At 32.9% G+C, this 23,658-nt stretch overlaps 1 protein-coding gene and 1 pseudogene across 4 annotated transcripts in view; both read left to right on the top strand.

Annotated features, from left to right (window-relative positions):
- GRM5 (glutamate metabotropic receptor 5) overlaps positions 1-23,658 on the top strand; it is a 696,817-nt gene that overhangs the window by 394,173 nt on the left and 278,986 nt on the right. The gene's annotated exons all lie outside the window — the stretch shown is intronic.
- On the top strand, positions 4,681-20,816 carry LOC141563490 (large ribosomal subunit protein eL36-like; annotated as a pseudogene).

Genomic DNA, 23,658 nt, shown 5'->3' with positions numbered 1-23,658 from the left:
TGTGTGTGTGTGTGTGTGTGTGTGTGTGTGTGTGTGTGTGTTAAAATGATGGCAGATATGGACATGATTGAAGATAGTAACAAAGGAACAAAATGGTAAAAATAATTTAGAGATTTGAGAGATAATGGGGATGGTTGAGGATGTAATCCATTGGAGAAAACTGCAAGAGATAAGATAAAATGAATCTAGAAAGGGACTTGAAGTGCCATCTTTTTGTGATAGATTGGAGAAAAGGAGAAAATAGGGTAATGATGTCAAGGGAGATTCCAAATGAAAGAGAGAAAAGTGAACTAATATTAATTGGCCTCATTTTTTTCCCCAGTAAAATAAAAAGTGAGGTCCTCAGCTAAGAGAGAAAATGAAGAAGATATGTAGAGTTTTCAGGGAGGAAGTAAAGGTTTAGAATAGTTTTCATGGTAAATGAAGTAGGGAATCAATTAGGGAAAAATAAAAGGACTGCCTTTCAACACTGAGAAAAGAGTTGAGGCTGGATAACATTAATTTGTAATGTACACAGTCATTATAGTTATGAGATTTCTCCAGCTTTATAGAGAAACTTCTAAATAGAAGCAGAGGAAGTTGATGGTGAGGATGATCCAAAATAGAAATTTAATAAGAGAAGGTCTGTGATAAAAATAGGACAAGGTAATGAAGAACAAAACACAATGTAGAGTTTAAATGGCTAAATAATTAGATTGAGGTACCAGAGGATCAAGAATGAAATCAAAACAGGGATAATGGCTGAAGAAAATATTTAGGGATTGAAAGGTGTGGGGATCTCAAACATGGTGAAGAACAAGCTTAGGATGTGACACAGTGATAATTGTAATGACAGAAAGTTATGATCAAATAGGAAAATGTCAGAGATTTTTAATGAATTAAGTAGTATACTTGTCAGAAATGGTGAAGTCTGGTGTGTGTGACCATCCATTTCCATATGTGACTGAGGTTCAGCAAAGAAGTTGTATAACATGGGATGTAACAAGGTTAAGAAAATTAAAAGATAATATCTTTATCATCTCTATCTTTATTTCTATCTCAAGCTATAGAATAGATCTATGTCTATAGATATCAATATTAATACTAATTTATACCTAGAATAAAAAAGCCACTTTTTTTTTCTTGTGATTGCTTAGATCTGGCTTCTGGGGCACATCCAAAGATCAATTTTCTAATTCATGAAGAAGAAGAATATAACAAATAAGAAAGGCAAATTCAGTTGAGTAGGAGTAGGAATTAGTTGTTCTAGTTGCTCATAAGCCATCATGTACCTTTCTATAGTATTTAACTATCTTGCTAATTTGTCATTCTGGGCTCATTCAGTTTGACAGTTAATAGGGAATACCTGCTGTCAACCCCTTGTCAATCTTTAAAAATAATTATTTCAAGGTTATGCACTTTTAAAATTTCAGTTCCCTAGTTGAAGGTGCACTTGCTCCAGTTGCAAGTCTGATTTATAGTAGCATAATGGAAAGGATAAAACATTGAACTTAACATCATTAAAGTTGGGTCTGAGGCCTGATCATGACATTTAATGACAAACAAATTATTCTCTTTATATCTGAACTTCCTCATAAGTAAAGTTATAAAAATTGTTGCATTATCTATTCACAAGGTTTGGGGAATAAAGTGCTTTGTAAATTATAAAGAATTATAGACATATGAGAAACAACCATTTATATTTCTGTGAAGAAGAAAAAGAAACTGCCTATTCTCTGTCATAATATATAATAATTTTTATGTGATAATTAACATCATGTGATAATTAACATTCCCCTTCCTGACCATGGCATTCTAGTATAGCTATAGGCTCAATGGACTTACTATTATAAACATTTAATATCATTTCTAGTTTTAGATATGATTTTAAACATATTACATATATATTTCAATATATGATTACATACAAACATATGCAATTATGATGTCCTTTTTATTTTTATACATTTCTAGTAATGTGCTATCATCCTAAACTATAAAAAAGAATTGCATTTAAGTAAAATCAATCAACAAACTTATCAATGTCTCGCAATGGATGTCTTATTCTCTATTTATAAGCTAATATCTCTTCACCAAAAGGAGAGAATCATGTTTCATTGTCAATTGTTCAAAGTCAAGTTTGGTTAGTGCATAGATTAAAAAAAAATCAATTTTCATTTCTTTTATACTGTGGTAATAATTGTGTGAATTTTTTTTGGTGTGTATGTGTGTGTATGTGTGTGTGTGTTTGCTTTACTACATTTTGTTTTATTTTGCATCAGTTTATATGTTTTACTGCAATTCTCTAAATTCTTCATATTTGTCTTTTCTTGAGGCATAATAACACAAATTTACAACCATAAACTATATTTAGTTCAGTCATTTGTCATTACCATTTTATTTCCCACAAATACTACCACAAAAATACTGCTTAAATATTTCTCTACACATACATTTTCTCTCTGAACTCAACTTTCCTGGATATATGTGCAGTAATATTATTTCTGAGTCAGATGGCATACATATTAAGTGACATTGCTGATATTGTTAGAACAACATTTTTCACACAATAGATACTTATTACAACATTTTGAAGACTGTTTTAATGACACTGAATTTCTCCAAGTTTTGGTGTTATGATCCCATTTTACCTTAAAAATTTTTTTTCATAGTATCTGTACATACTTCTTTTGATAGAACCATAGACTTGGATCTTGAAGTGACATTAGAGATTACCTTAACTGGATTTCACACTTTTCAAAATGGGAAAACAGACATGCATTTGAAGGATTAAGTGACTTAGTATAAGTCCCATGGATAGTAAATAAAAGAGTTAGGATTTGAATCCAGATCCCTACAAATTCAGCATGTTTTCCATTGTGCTATTCTGTGGATTGGAAACTTCTAATTCAGTGGCTTCCTTCTATGCTATCACACAACATATAACATAGTGGATAGAATGCTGGACCTGGAGTCAGGAAGATTTGTGTTCAAATTCAACTAAGGTTTGTTTGTCTTAATTCATTTGAGAAGGAAATGACAAACCACTATAATATGTTTGCTAAGAAGACTCCATGGACAGGACAGTCAACAGGGTCATGAAGATTCGGACACAACTGAATAACTGAACAACAACAAAGCTATAACAGCTTCTCCAGAGAGGAACTGTAAAATAGCATGTTAAGAATCTTTAAAATTCTGTTTCTGTACAGTGATTTATCAAGAATGTGAAGGTAGAAATGGTATGAATAAGAATCTGAGAAATTGTATAACTTATTCTTGAAGGTATTTGAAGATCATTAATTACCAGGGGATGTAATTATAATTTTATGTTACTAAGTAACTCAACTCACTGCATACAAATTTAAGTTTAAATAGAAAGATTATCCTATATGCTCCACCTACACTCTCAGAGATCTGCCAAATATATAGGGAATCTCTCTGGTGCTTTGACTAATGTTGGCAATTGAAATCTTTTGCTATTTTATGCCACAATGAGCCTGGTACATAAAATTACTAATGGTTATACAAATCTTAAAAAGTTGCAAAGAACAGTTTTGTAAAATTAGTGACAGAGAATTAAAACACTCAGGGTCTTCTACTTCCAGATAATATTTTATCAACTTACAGCTACATATTTTGGGTAGAAATTTTACCTAAAGGGATTAAGCCAGAGAAACAGCTATTAAATGTTTCAAACACATGACCAAAGATTAATTTAGGCTAAAATGGAAGGTACTTTATCCCCTAATCTGGTTTTATGGACTTGCCTCTCATTATGCATTGTTCTAAAAGGGAAATGAGGCCTGCACTTAGTGAATAGAAATTCTAAAGGTTTTGCCTGGAGATTTCATTTTCTAATGCCATAGTGACCTAGACAAATAAAATCCTAAATCTCAGCCCAAACTGATTCACATTTCATACAACATGAAAGGTCTATTATCTTTCAAAGAAATAAAATTCTAAAATTACCCACTGCCACCTTAAAAATCTAAAGCATAATTTGTAACCACTATCAATTAAACCACTATTGATTTGACTAACTCATTCAAAGGTACCCATCACATTCCACATTAAAGGTATTAAAATCTGAGATTTTACACTAGCCTTGTATAGTTCATCTTTACATGTTGAAAAGTAGAAGTAAAATAATGGTCAAAATTAAATTCTAGTTTTCCTTAATTCAACAAGTTTTTATTCTTCTTACATGTCATGCTAAACACTGAGTATAGGAAAACAAATATGAAAACAGTTTCTCCCCTAAAGTACTTCACATGTGACTGGCAAGCAATAAGATGCACAATCAATCCAATTCAAAAAATATTTTTTCAAGCTCTTACTATATATCAGATATATATTAAACTCTCATGTTAAAGAGGAAAAAAAAAAAAACAACAGCAACAACTGCCCTCAAGGAGTTTGCAATGTAATAGAGGAATATCATCCACAAAAGGAAGATGAAATTGGGATAGTGGCAGAACACCAAGGAGTTAGGCACTGGAGTATTATGTTCACTAGAGTTGAAACCAAGGACTGCTGATGGATAGGAATGTTACCTCTCTACATTTTGTTCATATAAATAAATGCAAAGCAATTTTATTGTGTGTTCTGGTAAGTTAAAAATTTGAGTTGGGGAGATTCTGGAAAAAGGTGGGCTTTTTTTTTGTTTTTTTGTTTTTTTTTTTTTTTGGTAAGAGGCAGCACTTGAGATAAACTTAGCTGGGGGTTAGAGATTCCAAGGGAATTTTGAAAATTAACAATGAAGGCATAGGGAAAAAATTGATGAAAGTTGAAGAGATGAAAAGTGAAATATTGTGTTCAGAAAGAAACAAGGGCAGATCAGTCAATAGAGGAATGTAGAGGATGTGAGAGTCAAATTGTAAATACTATATAGGGGATTTCTATATTATATTAGTTTTTTTGCAGTCATTCCCTTGTTCCAGTCATGACGCCTATCAATAGGGGGCCAATAAACTTTTTTTTTTAATGGAATAAATCCCATGATTTAGTAATAAGAATTAGGAATAGTTGTGTGAAGAATAGATTGGGAGATGTAAAGAAGACTAGAGATAAGGAGACCAAAACAGAAGCTATGGAAGATGTAAAAAGTAAAGGTAAGGAGACCAAAGCAGACAGTATTGTAGCATACAGATAAGAGACCATATGGTAGGCTTCTGCTATGGCTGCCATTGGGGTTACAATAGTGCCACAGCCATGGCCATCCAACACCCCATGGCGATGGTCCTCAACAAAGACCACAAAGTTACCATAAATGTTTTGAAGTTGCAACACTGTCATTGCTGTGGGCGCTTGACCAAACACATCAAGTATAAGAGATATGATCCAGGAGGTTGTGGGCTTGGTCCTTATAAGAAGTAGGCTATGGAATTGTCAAATGTCTCCAAAGATAAAAGAGCCTTTAAGTTAATCAAAAAAGTACGGGAACTCACATGCTGCCCAAGAGGAAGAGAGAGAAGCTCAACAATGTCCTAGCTGCCATGATGAAGGCTTCTGCCAAGAAGGACTGCACTGATCTTGCCACCTTGCCTCCTTACCTAATAAAGATTTCACAAAGAAAAAACAAAAAAAGTTAGTGGGTGGAGAGTAAATAGAAGTAGGGTGAAGAAGGCTGCTTTTAGGTATATATGATTGTGAAAGTAAGGAAAGGTAGACGATGATGGCCTCAGAGGTTCTTCCTAGTAACTATAAAGAGAATAGAGTGGGGGAGAGGTGGGGACTGGAGGAACATGATTACCAAAATAATAGATATTATAGCTGTTTGGTAAAGAGATCATAAGCAGCTAATATAGGGTGACCTGAGGAAATGACAAAGTACGGTGAATATTTTTTTAAGAATAGAAGAAATTTGCAGATGTAACAGGGAATGGAAAAAGAGTCAATAAAAGATTAGGGATGGGATGAGGGATGAAAACCATGGGCAACTGAAAGAGAGTTTAAAAAAAAAAAAAAGAATCTGGAGTGCAAGAGAGACTGGTGTTTCAAAAGGGCTGCCTCTTCTATCCAAGACTGACAACAGACTCTTTGAATGATTATTAATTTTTTTTCTTTAAATTGAGGGCCCTGTGTTGGATTTATCGATGAATTGGTACAAGTTTCATGAGATATAAATGGGTCAAGATGTGAATTGACATAGGGATGATTCAGATCATGAGATTATAAGTATTATTAGAATATCCATGTATTAGAAGTATTCTCAGCACAAATAACATTTTCTAGATATTATAGGCAATAGAAGAATGTTTCTTTTTTATCATCTTGACCTCATAAAACTTAGCATCTTGTTTAGAGAATATAACTATTCAATGTGAACACAGATATAAATGAACTTCTCTCCGGAGAAGTCACAGTATTGAGGTTTGCATGTTTGAGCAAACAAAGATCATGGCTAAAACTTTTGAGATCCTTAAGGAGAAAGAAAATAAAGATAAGTCAATGTATATATTTTAGGACCAATTCTGAAATAGAAAAGAGGTTCAAGTTAGCATCATAGTAAAGTGACCAGGGAATATTGAATCGTCTAAAGCTTTCCTAGATTATTCTAAATCTTGAGTATGTGTATCACTACAGAACAACTAGTTTGGATTATGTTCCATTAGATAGCATGGTTATGTAAGAATAAGTACCAATTGCAATGAATAATGTGGGAGGCCAGTTTTAATATTGTAAGATATTGTTTGATAATTAAATTGATTAATTGAATTGATAAGAGTACTGTTCCTATTTACTCCATTTTTTTCCTTTGGTGAACCATCTTGGATGCATACTTTCTAAAGTAACCCAGTTGACAGCTGATCACTTAATCAAATAACAAATATTCATTAAAGACCTATAATAGATCATACAAAGATAAAAAAAGAGGAAGAGCCCATGCTCTCAAGGAATATATATTCTATTGGTTATATATGTATGTATGTATATGTCTACACACATATAAATCTATATTAAAATCATTAAGAATAAATATAAAGAAGTTAAATTGTAAGATAATGAGGGAGGGAGGCCATTAACAGTTGAGGGACTCGGAAAGACTTCACATAGAAGGTGATCCTTGCTGCATAGGTCTTGAAGAAACAGAGGAATTCTACAGTATTTGGCAGAAATGAAGACAGAGTACATTTCATTTATGAGATAAAGCCAATGCAAAGCAATGGACATGGGAGATAAGTGTTGTGTGTGAAGAATGGAGGGGAGGCCATTTTCATTGGAGTATAGAGTGTGGAAAGAAGAGTAAATGTATGATATAGATGAAAGAATATATGGAGGTCAGGTTGTGAGGGGCTTTATAAAGTCAAATTGAAAAGTTTATATTTGATCCTGGAGAAACATTGAATCACTACAGTTTATTAAGTGGAAGGGATGTATGGTCAGAACTGTACTTAAGGAAAATTACTTTGGCAGCTATGTGATGAATAGAAGGGGGAAGAGATAAGACAAGAAAGTCATTCAAATAATAAATCAAAAAATCCCTCAATTAATAAATCAAACAATACCTGTATCAGGCATTGTTCTAAGTACTGGGAATATTACAAAGAATGAATCTCTACTCTCAAGGAAAGAAGTGTTGAGGGTATAAACAAAAATCATGTGATTGGTGAGAAAGGAATGCAATTGACACGTTTTGTGGAAGCAGAAATGACAAAATCTAAAAGCTGATTGAATTTAGGAGTGAAATACATTGTTGGTGGAGTTGTGAAAGAATCCAATCATTCTGGAGAGCAATCTGGAATTATGTCCCAAAAGTTATCAAACTGTGCATACCCTTTGATCCAGCAGTGTTACTACTGGGCTTATCTCCCAAGGTAATACTAAAGCAGGGAAAGGGACCTGTTTGTGCCAAAATGTTTGTGGCAGCCCTTTTTGTAGTGGCTAGAAACTGGAAAATGAATGGATGCCCATCAATTGGAGAATGGTTGGGTAAATTATGGTATATGAATGTTATGGAATGTTATTGTTCTGTAAGAAATGACAAACAGGATGAATACAGAGAGGCTTAGAGAGACTTACATCAATTGATGCTGAGTAAAATGAGCAGAACTAGGAGATCATTATACACTTCAACAACAATACTATGTGAGAATATATTCTGATGGAAGTGGATATCTTCAACATAGAGAAGAGCTAATTCAATTCCAATTGATCAATGATGGACAGAATCAGCTACACCCAGAGAAGAACACTGGGAAATGAGTGTAAACTGAGAGCATTTTTTTTGTTTTTCTCCCCAGGTTATTTTTACCTTCCGAATCCAATTCTTCCTTTGCAACAAAACAAAATTTGGTTCTCCACATATATATTGTACCTAGGATATACTATAACATATTTAATATGTATGGGAATGCCTGCCATCTAGGGGAGGGGGTAGAGGGAAGGAAGGGAAATTTTGAACAGAAGGAGTACAAGGGATAATGTTGTAAAAAAATTACCTATGCATATGTACTCTCAAAAAATGTTATAATTATAAAATTAATAAAAAGAAAGAAAATATGCTATGGAAAATGGAAAATTTTGCTTTAAGAACATCATTTGGTCATTTGGCCTACTATGTGGAATTTGCTTTAGAGTAAGGAGAGCCTTGAATAGTGAGAAACTGTTAGGAGATCATATGCATAGTACAGACAAGAGTTAATGGAATGTCAAGATGGACAGATAAATCAGTATTTGAACTTCAATTGAGGTCTATGAAATAAGGGAAAAGATATAGATACAAAAAATGCCACTGAAGTAGGTTTAAAGACTTGCTCAGTGACTGGCAACCAATCTGATTTTTTTCTTGATTAGAACTCCTGTTTTTGAGGAGCCAATAAGGACAACTATACTCAAGAAAGCATCTAAAAAGCCAATTTCCTCCTTCCTGCCTTCTTTTTCACACAAATTTAAATCCTCACATTATTAAAGTCAAAGAATTTAGGCTGGAATTCTAGTTAGTCCACTTCTTTGTCAAATATAATCTTAAGTAAATTATTTTACCTCCCTCAGTTTCAATTTCCTCAATGTTAAAGGGGAGTTATTATTTATATATTGTTGTGAAGGTGCTGGGAATTGTAAAGCATTAAATATAATGTGAAACATTACTAAAACACTCCAACATATTTACATCAATGCTAAGTTATTTCTTAGCCTCTTTGAGGTGTAGAGCTAGAAACAAAGGAAAGAAACAAATATAAATATAAATAGATAGAAAGTGAAGAGAAGGGCTTTAGAAAGTGAGTACTGGGAAAATACACAGTGAATGGTAAAAATGGGATATTTACAAAGCGCAAGGAATTGTGAAAAGGAAACCCAGTGAAAACATTAGTTTCCCAAAGGATTTAAAGTACAGGCCTGTGGACTCCTATCTTTAGGTTTGTCAGGCAAATAATTTTGCTTTTCTAAACCTCAGTTTGATCATAAGTAAAAAGACAATAATAAAAGCTAGAGAACCTACCCAAATTTTCTATTTGGCTAGTACTAACAAAACTAGATTTGTGCTCTATACCCACAAATTTCAAATCAACACAAATGCCATCCTAATCTTAGAGGCAACAGGAGACTAATGGAACCCTAGATTCCCTGCCCCCCTACTTTCTCATGCTGGTTCTCTTCTTTATAATAAGATAACATCCCATGTTTTAACTACCACAAATACCCTCTCTCCTTCCATGCTCTAGAGCTCATTTTTCAAAGGCTTCCTCTCTACAAAAAGCAGCCTTCTTCTTACTTCTTTAAACTTTGCAAAATGACCATTAATCATTCCCTTTTTAGAGGGAGCATAACAAATACATTATTTGATTTGGAGTGAAGAACACCTATATTTCTATCTCACCTCAGTTATACTGTGTGACCCTGAGCAAATTATTTATCTTCCCGGGATGATAAGGCCTCAGTTCCTCCTCTATGAAAGAACGGTGGGAAATGAACTCTTTGGTTTCTATGGTTCCTTCCATCATTAAGCCTTTAATCCTATAAAAATTCACAGCTGCCCCCATAATAGTGAGATGCAAGTGGGGAATCTTGCTTTGCAAATGATAGCACCTGCTTCTCTTCCCTTCAGCTCTACAGCATCCCAATCTTCTGACACTTAGTTATCAAGTGGAAAGCTGTGTATTTGACAGACTTGCTTTTTTTTTTTTTTCCCTAGGCAAGCATAGCTCAGCAGTAACTGCAAATGAAAACCAAGCATTTCCCTACAGCAGCTGTACATGGATGAGTTGTGTTCATTCTCTCCCATTTTAAATCTATTTTCCCTCTAAGCAGGAAGAGGAAAGCAGAGGGGGAGGTATACCAAAAATGTCAAGTTCCAGCAAGATGCTTTTGCATTGGCTTTCCTTTTTAAAATTACAGTTAATTTTATTTTTAATTAATAAGCATTTTATCTCCCTCTCCCACATTAAAAAACAATCGTAACAAATATGTAATCAATCAAAGCAAAATCATCATCCATGTCCATAAATATATGTCTCATTCTGTGTTTTGACTCTAACTCACTCTGTCAGTGAATAGAATAAAAAAAAAATGATAAGGTGCCACAATGTGCGCCTTTAATAAATTGTATAAACATTCATGTGTATATATGTGTGTATACATATGTATATTGTGTGCATGCATATGTATATTGTGTGCATGCATGTATTGTGTAGATGTGTTTCTATGTTGATATGTATTATGTGAGCACATAAATAAAGGTCAATAGCTCATCCATTTCATCAGTTAACAATTCAAGTACTAATATTTCTTCCTTTTACATAATGTTCTGACTGGTTTCCAGTTTGTGGTACTGATCTGTGTATAACATGTGGGCTTTCCCTGAATTGTGAAAATATCAGAAATAGAGTTTTGGATTGTCTGATTTTTAAGATCCTTTCTAGCAATAATGATTACTAAATCTATGTGACTATGAGAGAAATAATTTAGATCCAAGGCAGGAGGAAGTCCAGGGTAGGAGCCAAATACCATATTGGCATCTGAATGGCCATGTTTCTCACATTTCTTTAAGAGATAATTATAGGGGCAGCTAGGTGGTGCAGTGGATAGAACACCAGCCCTGAAGTCAGGAGGACCCGAGTTCAAATTTGGTCTCAGACACTTAACACTTCCTAGCTGTGTGACCCTGGGCAAGGCACTCAACCCCAGCCTCAGAAACAAACAAACAAACAAAACAAAAAAAAAACAAAAAAAAAAAAGAGATAATTACAAAAATGAATTTTTAAATAGCTTCCCTGCCCTCAACCTAAGATTTACTAATGTAAAAGAAAATGTACGAATACTTAACCCTTTTCAGTTCTTATTTTCAATCACCCATTCCTTGGTAATCCCCTAACGTTTAGCTTGGCATCAGTATAGAAAAGGAAGTGATATCATTGACAGAATATTTAATCAATATTTGTAGAATTGAATTGGATTCAACAGGATTTTCCTCTTTAAACCAGAATGTCAGAGTGCTATTGTTGGTAATTGGGAGTTTTTCTTAATATATAAAAGTTGATTTTCTTGTGGGGAGTTACTCCTGACAGCCAAGGGAATAAAAATGCATGAATAAGAATATAGCATAATAAAAACATTGATTAAATAATAGCTGTGTATTTATATAACCCCTAAATGACTGTGGAGTGCTTTACATGAGATTATCTTATTAATTGTTAAAACAACTTTATGAGGTACGTACTTTAGTTATTAGTATCACTATTTTATAGGAAATGAAACTGAGGATTATAATGTCTAAATGACTTACTCAAAATCACAGAACTTTGTCACTTTTTCCATGCTAACAGTAGCTGACATAGGGAAATGCTCTGTGCCCTGCTTTCTTTACACCTTACCTAGAATATGATATATATTTCTGAGCAATGCCTTCTGGGATTCTCTTTTAAAAACTTGAGTTTATCTAAAAAATGATTACCGAAATGGTACAAGGCTCAAAACTCAAATCCATATGTAAGTGTGTGTATGTATACATGAATATATATATATATTTTTTTTTTCTAATTCTAACTCCTTTTATCAGTAGATGAATAGAATTAAAAAAAACACAAAAACATGATGTGGTGCAAACATACATATCCACCATACACATTTGTATATGATATTGATATATTATTATACATATACTTATTGGAAGACAAGGAGATATTTGCTCTGGAGAAGAGAGAAGATCTACAAATGTTACAAGGACTGTGTGGAAGAGAAATTGAACTTTCTGCTTAAACATAAAAAAAAAGATGTTTATTTTATTGTTTTCTTTTGCTTTAAGTTACAGTGAAGTAAATTCAGGTTTGATGCAAGGGAAAATATTAAAATAATTAAAGCTGGCTAAAAGAAAATGAACTGACTCAGTTTCTTCTCAAATAAGTGGATTGGACAGGTAGGATCTCTTTTTGATCTCTGAGAGGCAGTGTGATGAGAACAGACATACAATTGAATATTAAATTTCATTCAACAAATACTTATTAATCTACTTTGGAATCTAATTTCTTAATTTGAACATTATACTAGTTAATTCATTTTGTTACCTTGTTTAAATTATTTAATCTTTCTAAACTCTAGTTTTCTTATAAGTAAAATGGGGATATCTTCCTTTATGTAAAGTAGGGGCAAGTATTAATTAAATGCTTACTACATTCCAGGCACTTTGCTAATCACTTTACAAATACTATCTCATTTGACCAAAACAAAAACTTTGTGGACTGGTGTAAAGGGCAGGAACTTTGGAGAAATATACTTAAGGCTCAGTATGATTGATTTAGAACAAGATATTAACTCAGTGGAATTGATAAGACAATGGTTATCTAGGTTACCAAGTGAGTTCTCTAGTTCAGGATTGCCCTAGTGACATAATGATTGGTTTATACTCAGTATACTGTAATGATGTAATTGTAATAGAGAATATAAACTGGGACAAACTCAGCCAGAGACAGACTCAGAGAAGACAGAGGCTGGAGCTCAAGCTCTCAGACTCAGAGAGACATTACATCTTCATCAGTCTTGTGGTGGCTGGCCTGTCCTCTTGCTTTCCCCACTAAGACCAAGGCCCATCTGAAGGGCCTTCAGAAATCTAGCTGAGCCCCAGGCAAGGAGACAGACTGTGAAGGAGACAATAAAGACTTTTGGACATTATCTCAGGCTATTCATGTGGTGATTACTCAGCTGAAACAAAGGCTGGTCCAAAGATCTCCAGAAAGCTAACCAGAACATTATAGACTGGGTGCTTTTAATTTCCAGATTTTATAGTTAAAGAAACTGAGGCAAACAGAAGTTAAAGAATTTCCTAGCATCCCACAATTAGTAAACTCAAATCTTCCTGCCTCCTGATGAAGTGTCCTATCTACTATACCACCAGTTGCATATGAGGGCATCAGAGGAATATTCTGGATCTCAAATAAAATCACACTTACAAATGCATCAAAGAATAGAAATATCAAGTATTGTTATTAATTTTACTAAGAAGGATATTGCATTCCCAGTATATGATTATGAAGCAAAATATTACTGCATCAGTTTAAATATAGGCTATCTGTTCACCAGAGGATCTCCCTAATGAAATACCTTTAAAAATAAACAGTATAAGTGGAACAATTATAAGCCTGTCTCAGGTTATATACAATGCAGATTTGTGATCAATTTTTATTAAAATTCCCATCCTGTTCCTCATTACATTTTATATATATTTATATATATACATATATATATATTACATTATTTATATATACACACACATGCATACACTCACACACACACACACATATATATATGTATATATATATATAATTTATATAATTTCCCTATTATGGGATTCAGTTTCTTCTTCTAGCTGCTGAAGGAAATGGAATATGAGTTCTGAAGTCCTATTCTGCAACAAATTCTGTGATCTTGTTTTGTGCTGATATTTGGGAAAAAAATCTGGCAAATCAAAAAAAAAAATGATGTTGATATTGATATTATACACTCATAAACGGGCATCCAGTTTCTGCTTGATTACTTCCAGTGACAAGGAATCCACTACTTCAAGGTATAGGATGCACAAGTATATACACATACATATTTGCAAATCATAGAATTTTAAGGGACATCTGTCAATATATGGATATATAAATAAAAATTCATACTCACATTCCCTATGAGCTCAATGCCTATTATTCACAATAAGACAACTGCTGCTACTATAATTAGTAATTGAAAGACTGTCAGTACAAAGTGTTTTCCAGGAGAGGTAAATGATAAGGAAGATTTTGAAAGTCATGTCATCTTAAACCAAGGCTGTGTTAATGTGATTCCTAGTCACCTGCTGTCACACAACAAAGCTGCTGGAACTAACTCCTAAGCTCTCCAGGGAACAGACTTATTGGCAGGTGAGTTTCAACAAGTGTCACTAAGCATGCATGCAGTTTTTTGGTGCCAGTTCTTCATTAGTGTCAAGACATTGTTCCCAAGAAAGGGATCTAAGCTCTGTGCAGGCTGCCCTTCCATACCCATACTCATCTGGCACCCAGGAATCTTCCAAAAAGCAACCAAGCAACAGATTGTGCATGATATTTGCCTAACAAATGGACTTATTTAGAGGCAGCCAAGGGACCATCTGTGGATATCAAATGTGACTAAGAATGGTTGGAATTCTGAACTGGAAAATCTAGCCTGCCAAAGTTGGGGCAAAGATGCTAAAACCTTGGCAATGACAATATTTATATCCATATAGGTATATTGTGAGTGTATTATATGCCATATATAGGCTATGGTACTGATGTTCTAACAATCATAGGATTTGGAACTGGGATTCCATGTAGTACAATGTCCATCTATTACACATAAAAATACTGGAAGCAAGAAATGTTGTGCCTTATCCAAAATCATATAATCACATGATCACATGAAAAGAGATCAAGAGAAACATTTAAATATATTTAAAAAGAAGTATTTGGGGAGAAGGGCATGTATGTGTGTGTGTATATATACATGCATGCATTTATATACATATGTGTATACATATATATATACATGTATATGTAATCATATGCACGATGCATTCATATATATGTGTGTGTGTGTGTGTGTGTGTGTGTGTGTGTGTGTGTGCATTCAAGCACATACACATAACAATAAGGATAAGTTTAGGGATTGGAACTGCGATTGTCATTAATATTTGCAACTCCCTGATGAGGAAAATCTCTCTACCAATGTAGATCATTATTTTATCTACAATTTAAATAGAGTCTTAGAAATTTCTCTAGAACAGTGAGAAAATAAGTAATTTGCTTAGGATTACATAGTTTGTATGTGTCTGAACCCTGGACTTTTTGGTCTCAAATTGGCTCTCTATGAATTATGCCAGGGTCTCAATATGCATAACATGTCATGGATAGATGTCTGTAAATGCATATGTATATGTATGTATATATATACATATATATTAAATGGTTAATAAAAGTTTAATGGCTAAATAGAATTTAGATCAACAATTAAACATTTTCAAAATTTGTCAGAACTAGATGGGATGCTTAGAGATCATCTAGTCCTGAGGTATAAAATTATATCTCCAGGGCAGTCTGAACTAGATTAAAATCTAATTGATAAATGTTTAATGAAATAAAAAAAAATTCAATAAAATAAAAATAATGTTAAATATTTGTCAATATGCAAGGGGCAGGGTTCATTTTTATTTGGATTTGACACCACTGATCTAGCCCAAAACCCTGTTACCTCATCTAGAAAATAAGCTGGAGAAGGAAATGGAAAGCCACTTTAGTACCTTTGCCAAGAAAACCCTAAATGGGTCATGAAGAATTGGACATGTCTGAACAACAACAAGATTTCTCTTACCCAGCCCAAGATCGCATCAGCAATTTTTTTGTTGATATACCTCACTGGCGGATAGCATTAATTTATAGTATATAAAATCATAGTTTTATATCCTAGATTACGAATAAAAAGTAAGAAGGTAATTTATGGGAATGATTTGTGATTGGGAATTAAATTCATTTGGACTTTTTTTTATTACTATGGAACTAATGTTTGAGAATAATAAATCACTGAAATATGTGGGGAAATATATAAGATTGTGCACATCTTTGACCTCTAGATTATAAGACTTTTGGCAATGAAATTAAGGCAGATTATATTCAGAGGGTTTGGTTCAGTTGCTTATTTGATTCAGTTAACTGGCTGAAAGAAGTCAATTGATGCAGTTTATAACTCACTCAAGGTATTTGAAGTAGGTTGTATGTATAGATTAGACAGCTCAAAATAAAGCATGAGTAGATATAGCTCATTGAAAACAAAAAAATTTTAAAGCTTTTATCTAGAAATCTCCTTTTATTCTATTAATTTATAAGAGCAGATCAACAGAAAACTATATAGATAGGACTTTGGAGATCACAGTAGAATGCTATAGTATGAAGTCACTATTTTGGAAAAACCTTCAGAGGCAATCTAGGGAAAACCCATTTTAATTTAAGAAATTATAATCATTCTCTCCTTTTTGTACATATTTTGTTTTTGTTTTTGTTTTTTGTTTTTTGTTTGCAATGTCCATGAAATAATGTATTTATTGTTCAAGCCACTGTCTCCCAAATTATCCAATATGATTTCCACTACAACATGGTATCTCTAGAACTCTTCTGAGCTTGTTCCCATCTGGAATTAGGCAACCTAGTAAATATTAGAAAAAATCATCACTGAACATAAAGAATCATGAACAAATTGCTTCAAGTACTATTTAAAACAACAAGAACAACAACAAAAATTATTAAGTGGCTTTACTTCAGAGTACAGAGAACTAAGTAGTGAGAGAGTTAGGATTGCCATTAGAATTAGAGAAAACTTACTTTGAACTTAGAAGGACCATGATTCAATTCTCATTAAAACTTTTGTTAGGCTAGACAAACATTTAAGACTATGATTTTTTAGCCTTTTAAATTTTGCTTACAATTTATTTTTTCCCTTTCAATAGTATTTTCCAATTATTTTCAACATTCATTTTTATAAGATTTTGAATTTGTTTTTTTTTCTTCCCTTCCTTTATTCCTTCCTCCTCAGATAGCAAAGAATCTAATACAGACCACACATATACAATCATGTTAAACATATTTCCACATTAGTCATGCTCTGAAAAAAGAACTAAAACAAAAGAGAAAAACCTAGAGAAAGAAAAAAAAAGTAAAAACAGCATATTTTGATCTGCATTCAAACTCAATAGTCTTCATGAGTCTTTTGGAATTGTCTAAGACTATACATTATAGAGAAGCTACTCCATAGAACTTACACTATTCAGAGGAGTTTTGCAATCTTAGTTTTGCAAATACCTTAGACCAGTGAAATCAAAAATTCCTTCAGTCCCTATCCATATCAACATGATATAGTGGGTAAAGCACAATGTTTAGAGACAGGAAAATCTATCCAAGATCAGATCATTTTTAGCTTTTTTAAAAATTCTGGACAAGTGATTCACTTTCTCTCAGACTTGGTCAAATGAAAATAATACTAGTATCAACCTTTCAAGTTTATTGTAATAAAATAAGCTATAATATGAAAATTATTAAAGTAGTTGGCAGTTATTATTTTATTAGGATGAAAGGTTCCTAATTTCTTCATTCTTTAACCTACTTTAAAAAAAGAAAAAAAAAAAGGAGTTCTCATCTCCTAATAGCATCCAGACTGATAAGGGTTCATAGATTTGAAACCATACTACTCTATTCTGTAAACTGATATCTTTAGGTCCCTACTGGCCAGATTACCAGGAAGATAAGAAAATGTTTTCTGGAGGATATTTTGAAGTTTCCATTGTATTTAATATTGAATATATTTGCATAATAGTTATATAATAGGACTCGCTACATTCCCCTCACCAACCCAGAACCATGAAAGACATCTTTTATCATTTGATAAAGTCACTTATAACTCTTATCTAACCCATACCAATATTTAAGTTAATCCCTCTACTAATAGAGGGCTTATTAATAAGCAATTTATTAATTTGGCATAAATTTCATTACAAATGAAAAATTGTTTAAACTAAAAATAATTTTAATTCAAAGATATTCTCACTATGTTCATGTTTTTAAAATCATTCATATTTCTTTAGTGTTTAAAAATACACAAAACACTTCTCCCAACATTCAAAACTTTTCCAGATAGTTGTTACTATGTGAGTACAGCATTTGAGACCCCCAGGGTCACCTCTATGCTTCAATGAAGCTTGAGAGGTGGGCTTTCTTTCTCCAGGGAAGATAAATTGGGCATATAAAAAAGGAAAAGTGACTCTGAGCTTAATCAGGTAACCTACCTTTCCTCTTTCTACAGATCTTTTCTTCCTCTCTAAAATGAGGATAATAATAACACTATTTTTTTTCCACTAATGAGATCTATGACCTAGGGACAACCACTTTACCTTTATCTAAAGGCAAGAGATTTCTGAAACTGTTTTTTAAGCCTCCCTTTTTTCTGATATTCTATGATTCTTTGATTGGCAAATGTATTTGTCATACCTGTTATCACACCCCCTCATTTCCAATTGTCAGAATTTTGTCTTCTTTCAAAGATCAGCTGAGGTTCCCCTTTCTTCTCTTTGAAAACATTGAAACTCTTTAAGCCCATACTTATGTACATGCATGACCTATTACCTGTCCCCTCTCTCTCCCTTTTCCCCAATGCATTCACTTGGAATGAAAGGTCCTTGAGAACAGGGATGGTTTTTTCTCATTTCCAGAATTTAGCAGAGTGTTTCACACATAGTAAGACCTTAAAGAAGGCTGGCAAGTGATTGATTGTATTGTGTCCCCCATCTTATTGAGGGTAGAGATTTTTCATTCTTTTTGTCTATGAATCCTCAGTCCTAGCACACTGTCGTTTGTAAATCCTTTGTAAATGTTTGTCACATTAAGGGAAATAATTTGATAAGCGAAAAGCTTGAAGTTTGAGTGGTATTTTTTAGTCATAGATCCTATACAACCAGTTCAGAAGTTCTCTAATTTTTTTTAATTCATTCAGACAATTCACTCTGGGTCCAGTGGCAAGATATCTCTATGTCTATAAATTACAATAAGTGACCTATTTTCATCAATGCTTGAAATTTCTACCACAAGTCTTCATTACAATTGGTGAAATTGCAGATCCAAATTGAAAAAAATGATAATAATAATTATAATGCCAAATATTTGCAAAGTTTATATCACAGTAACCCTATGATCTTTCTTAGTTGATATGCCATTCTGCTGGATAAATGATTTTCTTTGTTTTAGGATGACTAGCACAGATAAGAGATAAATTCCTGACCTCTCAGTCAGTCAGTCCTAGCTATGATATTTGATGATACTATATCCCTGATCAAGGCATTTTGAAACCCAATATGTTGGAAAATTAGGCTAACTTCCAAGCAAATTATTTTAAGTCTCTGAAGCATTTCTCCTCCCAAAAATAAAATAAATACAATTATGAAAGTCCATGAAAATTACTAAGCAGAGTTTAAAATAGCTGTGTTTTATTTTTATGTGGCAAGGGAAGAGTGCAGAGCTAAAAGATAAAATCTTTTGAGATATAATTAAATAGATATTTCATGTGAAGTAAAATTTAACCTCACTTCTTTGTATGTGATTCTTTAAAATCTGTCCTAGATATTCTGCCACTTCACTTGTTCCCTTTTGAATGATCCCCTCTGAATGATTCCTTTTACCTCTCTGAGGTCATGCTGTGCTTGGGAATGTGTCAATCTTTTAAATAAAATAGCTTATTCCATCTTTTGTTTCTGAAGCAGCAGAGAGATAAAAACCTAAAGTTTGAATGTTCTGATATCTAAATTTTATCTCATATTCCTGACTCCTTGCCACTGATAAAATTAAACTCATGATATTATTTTGAGATCTGTGAATTGGCATCAGCTACCAGGAATATCCTGGGGATAAGGGTGGGGTGGGCAAGCTGAAGCATTTATTTTAAATGTTCAGGTATAGTCACCATGATATGATGCGATGTCAAAAATCTTGGTTTTCTATTCCACTTCTGCAATTCTGTTACACACTGATATTGAGCAAGTCATTAAACTTCACTAAGCCTCTATGTTTTTATTTTTTAAATGAAAAGTTGAATTTTGTTGTTCAGGAATTCAGTCATAATTGACTGACTTCACTTGGATTTTTGTGGCAAAGATGCTGCATTTGTCATTTCCTTCTCTATCTCATTTTCTAGATGAACATTTTATTAAGGAAAATACTCTAACAATCACTATATTCTCCATTAAGGATATACTTTTGTTTAAAAATGAATACTCCCTCTCTTCAAGGAGGATATTCTACTAATTTAATAAAAAGCAGGTTCACTGATTAAAAACACCCACATTAGAGTTAGAGGACCTAGCCTGAAATCCCATCTCTGATGCTTACTATCTGTTGATCTTGCCTCAAAATTCTAATAGGGTCACAAATAAAAAAAAAAATTCTTAGAGAATATTTAGTTCAACCTCCAAGGCAAGCTAAGTGGCACAGTGAGTAGCCTGAAGTTAAAGGGACCTAAGGTCAAGCCCAAACTTGGACACTTATTAGTTATGTGATGCTAGGCAAGTGAGTCAGTACTGATTTCCTCATTCCTTCATTTAGAAAATAATTCTAGAAAATAAAAATTAAAAAATTAAAAAATTCTATAAAATAAATCCACTTTCCTAGTCTATGAGCTGCTCCTGAAAGGAAGCCTTTCACTTTTTATTAGTTTTGTCACTTTGAAATTTGATTTAAAACATAATTTTAAAGATGTTTAAAAGGAAATGTTGAGAAAATTTAGCTTAGTTTCTGACTTTACTCTCTATTTACAATATATTATATTTGTATTTGTATATTGTACATGTTTGTATAAACTATACAAAAAAACCCCAACAAATTAAGGAATCTTTATATTCTTAGAGTCCTTAATTTGTTGTATTTTTGGGGGTTTTTTTAAGTGATTTTAGTTGGATATTCTTTCTTCTGTCAATAAAAAAACTTAAATGTAATAAACTACACCAAATTAAGACATGTTGTTTCATGTTTGTAAATATCTTTTGTGAAATTATTTTTCTCTTTTTTCTTACAAACTTATTTTAAGATAAGGTTTTTTTTTAGATTTTAATTCATTTTTAATCTTTCATTTTAAAATACCCTTATTGAATGATTTTTTTGCATTGCAGGTGGCAAAATATACATTTAGTGTCTGCACTTTTCTGCAGTGTGTGAGGTTTTAAGGCTTTAACATAAAGTCAAATTTTGTGATTGAGAAATCAATAAAACTTCTCCCATTCATTATGCTCTAAAAAAAAAACTATGCAATATCCAACTTTGGTCATATCTAAGACTGTGATTTCTATCTGAGATAATTTGTAGAACTATATATGCAGAGATCAGGTGCAGATATGTTAATAGTAACATTTATATAGAATTTTAAGGTTTTCAAAGCATTTTATATATGTTATCGCATTTGATCTTCACAAAAATCCTGGGAGACAGGTGTGATTATTTCCCTCATGCTCAAACTGAAGTTAAAAGAAATTAAGAGATTTCCCTGGTGTAATGCAAGTAGTCATTTTTTTTGAGGTGAGATTGAACTTAGCTCTTTCACATTTCAAGTCTAATGTTGTATGCACAGCAAGACCTAGTATCCTGTGTTGGAAATGAAAGACTGATCATGGTTTCAGAAGTGAAATTAATTTCCAGCTGAAAAAACGTACTAGATTTGCAAGTTTGGGATCAGGCAGAAAAAAATATATATAGGTTCAGATTTCACTTTAAACAATTTGCTACCTGTGTATCTCCAGGTAAGTCCTTACACTTTCTCTTCTTCAGTTTCTTTAGTTGTAATATACAGATAATAATGGTTTCTATATCACAAGATTTTTGGGAGGAACAAGATGAAGAAAGTAGAATGTTTTGTATGTAACTATCAAATCTTAAATATATATATATATATCTACATATATATATATGTGTAGATATATATATATATATATATATATATATATATATGCCTCAGATGGTGATTATGGGGAAAAATCATCTGAGAATTAAGGTTACATGTAAGGTGTGATGATGATGATGATGATGATGATGATGATGATGATGATGATGCCACCAAAGGGGTGCGGGTAGAGTGGCAACAAAATTATATGTGTCCTTAATTGTGAGGAAAAGAAAATTATCATTTTTGAAAAATGAAATAAGGCACCATTCAAGCTTTATGAGTAGGAGAATAGCAAAATAAAAGAAGTATTTGGGAAATAATAATCTGACAATGTTATCTGATTGCATTTTAGAAGGACAGACTTGAAATAGGACAAATCTGCAGCAATCCAGGAACACAGTGATTAAAGAAGTTCATGAGAATGGTTGTAGGAGGAATTTGGGGTGGGATGAATTAAATATATTTTAAAAGAAAAATAATGATAGAATTCAGTAACTGAATGAAGAATTGGCAGAAAATGATGAAAGCTCAGTCAAAGATAATTCCATGATTCAGGAATAAATGATAAGGTAAATAATGGAATTATATCAATAAACATTATATAAATAGAGATCTGGAAATCTGGGGAAAAGTATGTAGTTGGTTGAAGAAAATAAGAAGTTCAGTTTCTGAACATAGTGAATATAAAGTGATGGCTATCCATGTAAAAATTCCCAACAACAAAAAGTTAAAGATATGTATCTGGAGCTAAGGTTAATGTAGAAACTTGAAAGTAACTTAAATTAAATGGGAGTTAAACTCATAACAATAATAATATTTATCAAGCAGTAATTTGTGGGCAGGGTAATAAGTGGGAGACACATTCCAAGCACAGGGAAAGTCAAAAGAATAAAGTGCATGTTCCCAGGTCAAAAATTGGTGTGAAGTAGTGATAAAAATTCTGTTCTCACTAATTTATACGTAAAGATTGGGGATCAATGACATTAAATGTCTTCTAAAAGATCCCACAGTGTCAGAGCCAAGATTTTAACCCATTTCTTTTGTGTGGTTAAAGCCTTTGAGCACTGACAAACTAGAAGAGTTTTAGGAAGCAGATTTCTAGCAAAGAAGACTGGAAATTATCATAAGGCTGTGTACTGAAGGAACTGGGCTGTTTAGTTTTTAAAAGCGGTAACTTAAGGAGAACAAGATATCTGCCTTCAAGTAGTTGAAGAATTGTCATGTGGCAGAGGGATTGAGATTCTTCTTCCTAAAATAAGAAGCAATGGGGTCAAGTTTAGACATATAGACTTTGTTTTAATGAAAAGAAAACCACAACAATATTGCAAAAGACTAAGGTTTTAGTCTTGGCAGTACAACTGTAACCTCTCTAGACCATAAGGAGGTTTCACTAAGTGATTTCTAAGATCGTATCCAGTCAATCATTTTAGATCTATTATAGTTCTCTGTACAAGGTGATCTAATTATAAATGTCAGTTGCCCAGAGGATCTGACTATTTAGTTGTCTTTCTGTTTGTTTCTAAAAGTATTGTTATTGAGCTTTTGGATAATTTTCCTAAATTTTGCCATCTTCCCTCTGGCCTTTCATTAACACTGTTAACTTAAAGACATTCAGTTTCATTTATAAAGACAACCACTCCCTTGGCAATTTATCTGACAGAGATATCATTCTGGGTTTGCTTGGAGGATGTGCCAGGTATGCCTAATGCATGGATGCCCAACTATAATTCCCCCACACTTTAGGGGAAACAAGAAGCTTCAGACTGTGCCAACCTA

The sequence above is a fragment of the Sminthopsis crassicaudata genome, chromosome 3 (assembly GCF_048593235.1).
Source record: "Sminthopsis crassicaudata isolate SCR6 chromosome 3, ASM4859323v1, whole genome shotgun sequence".
NCBI classification, from domain to species: Eukaryota; Metazoa; Chordata; class Mammalia; order Dasyuromorphia; family Dasyuridae; genus Sminthopsis; species Sminthopsis crassicaudata.
The sequence above is the reverse complement of the archived record's forward strand: the minus strand, read 5'-3'. Positions and strand labels throughout refer to the sequence as shown.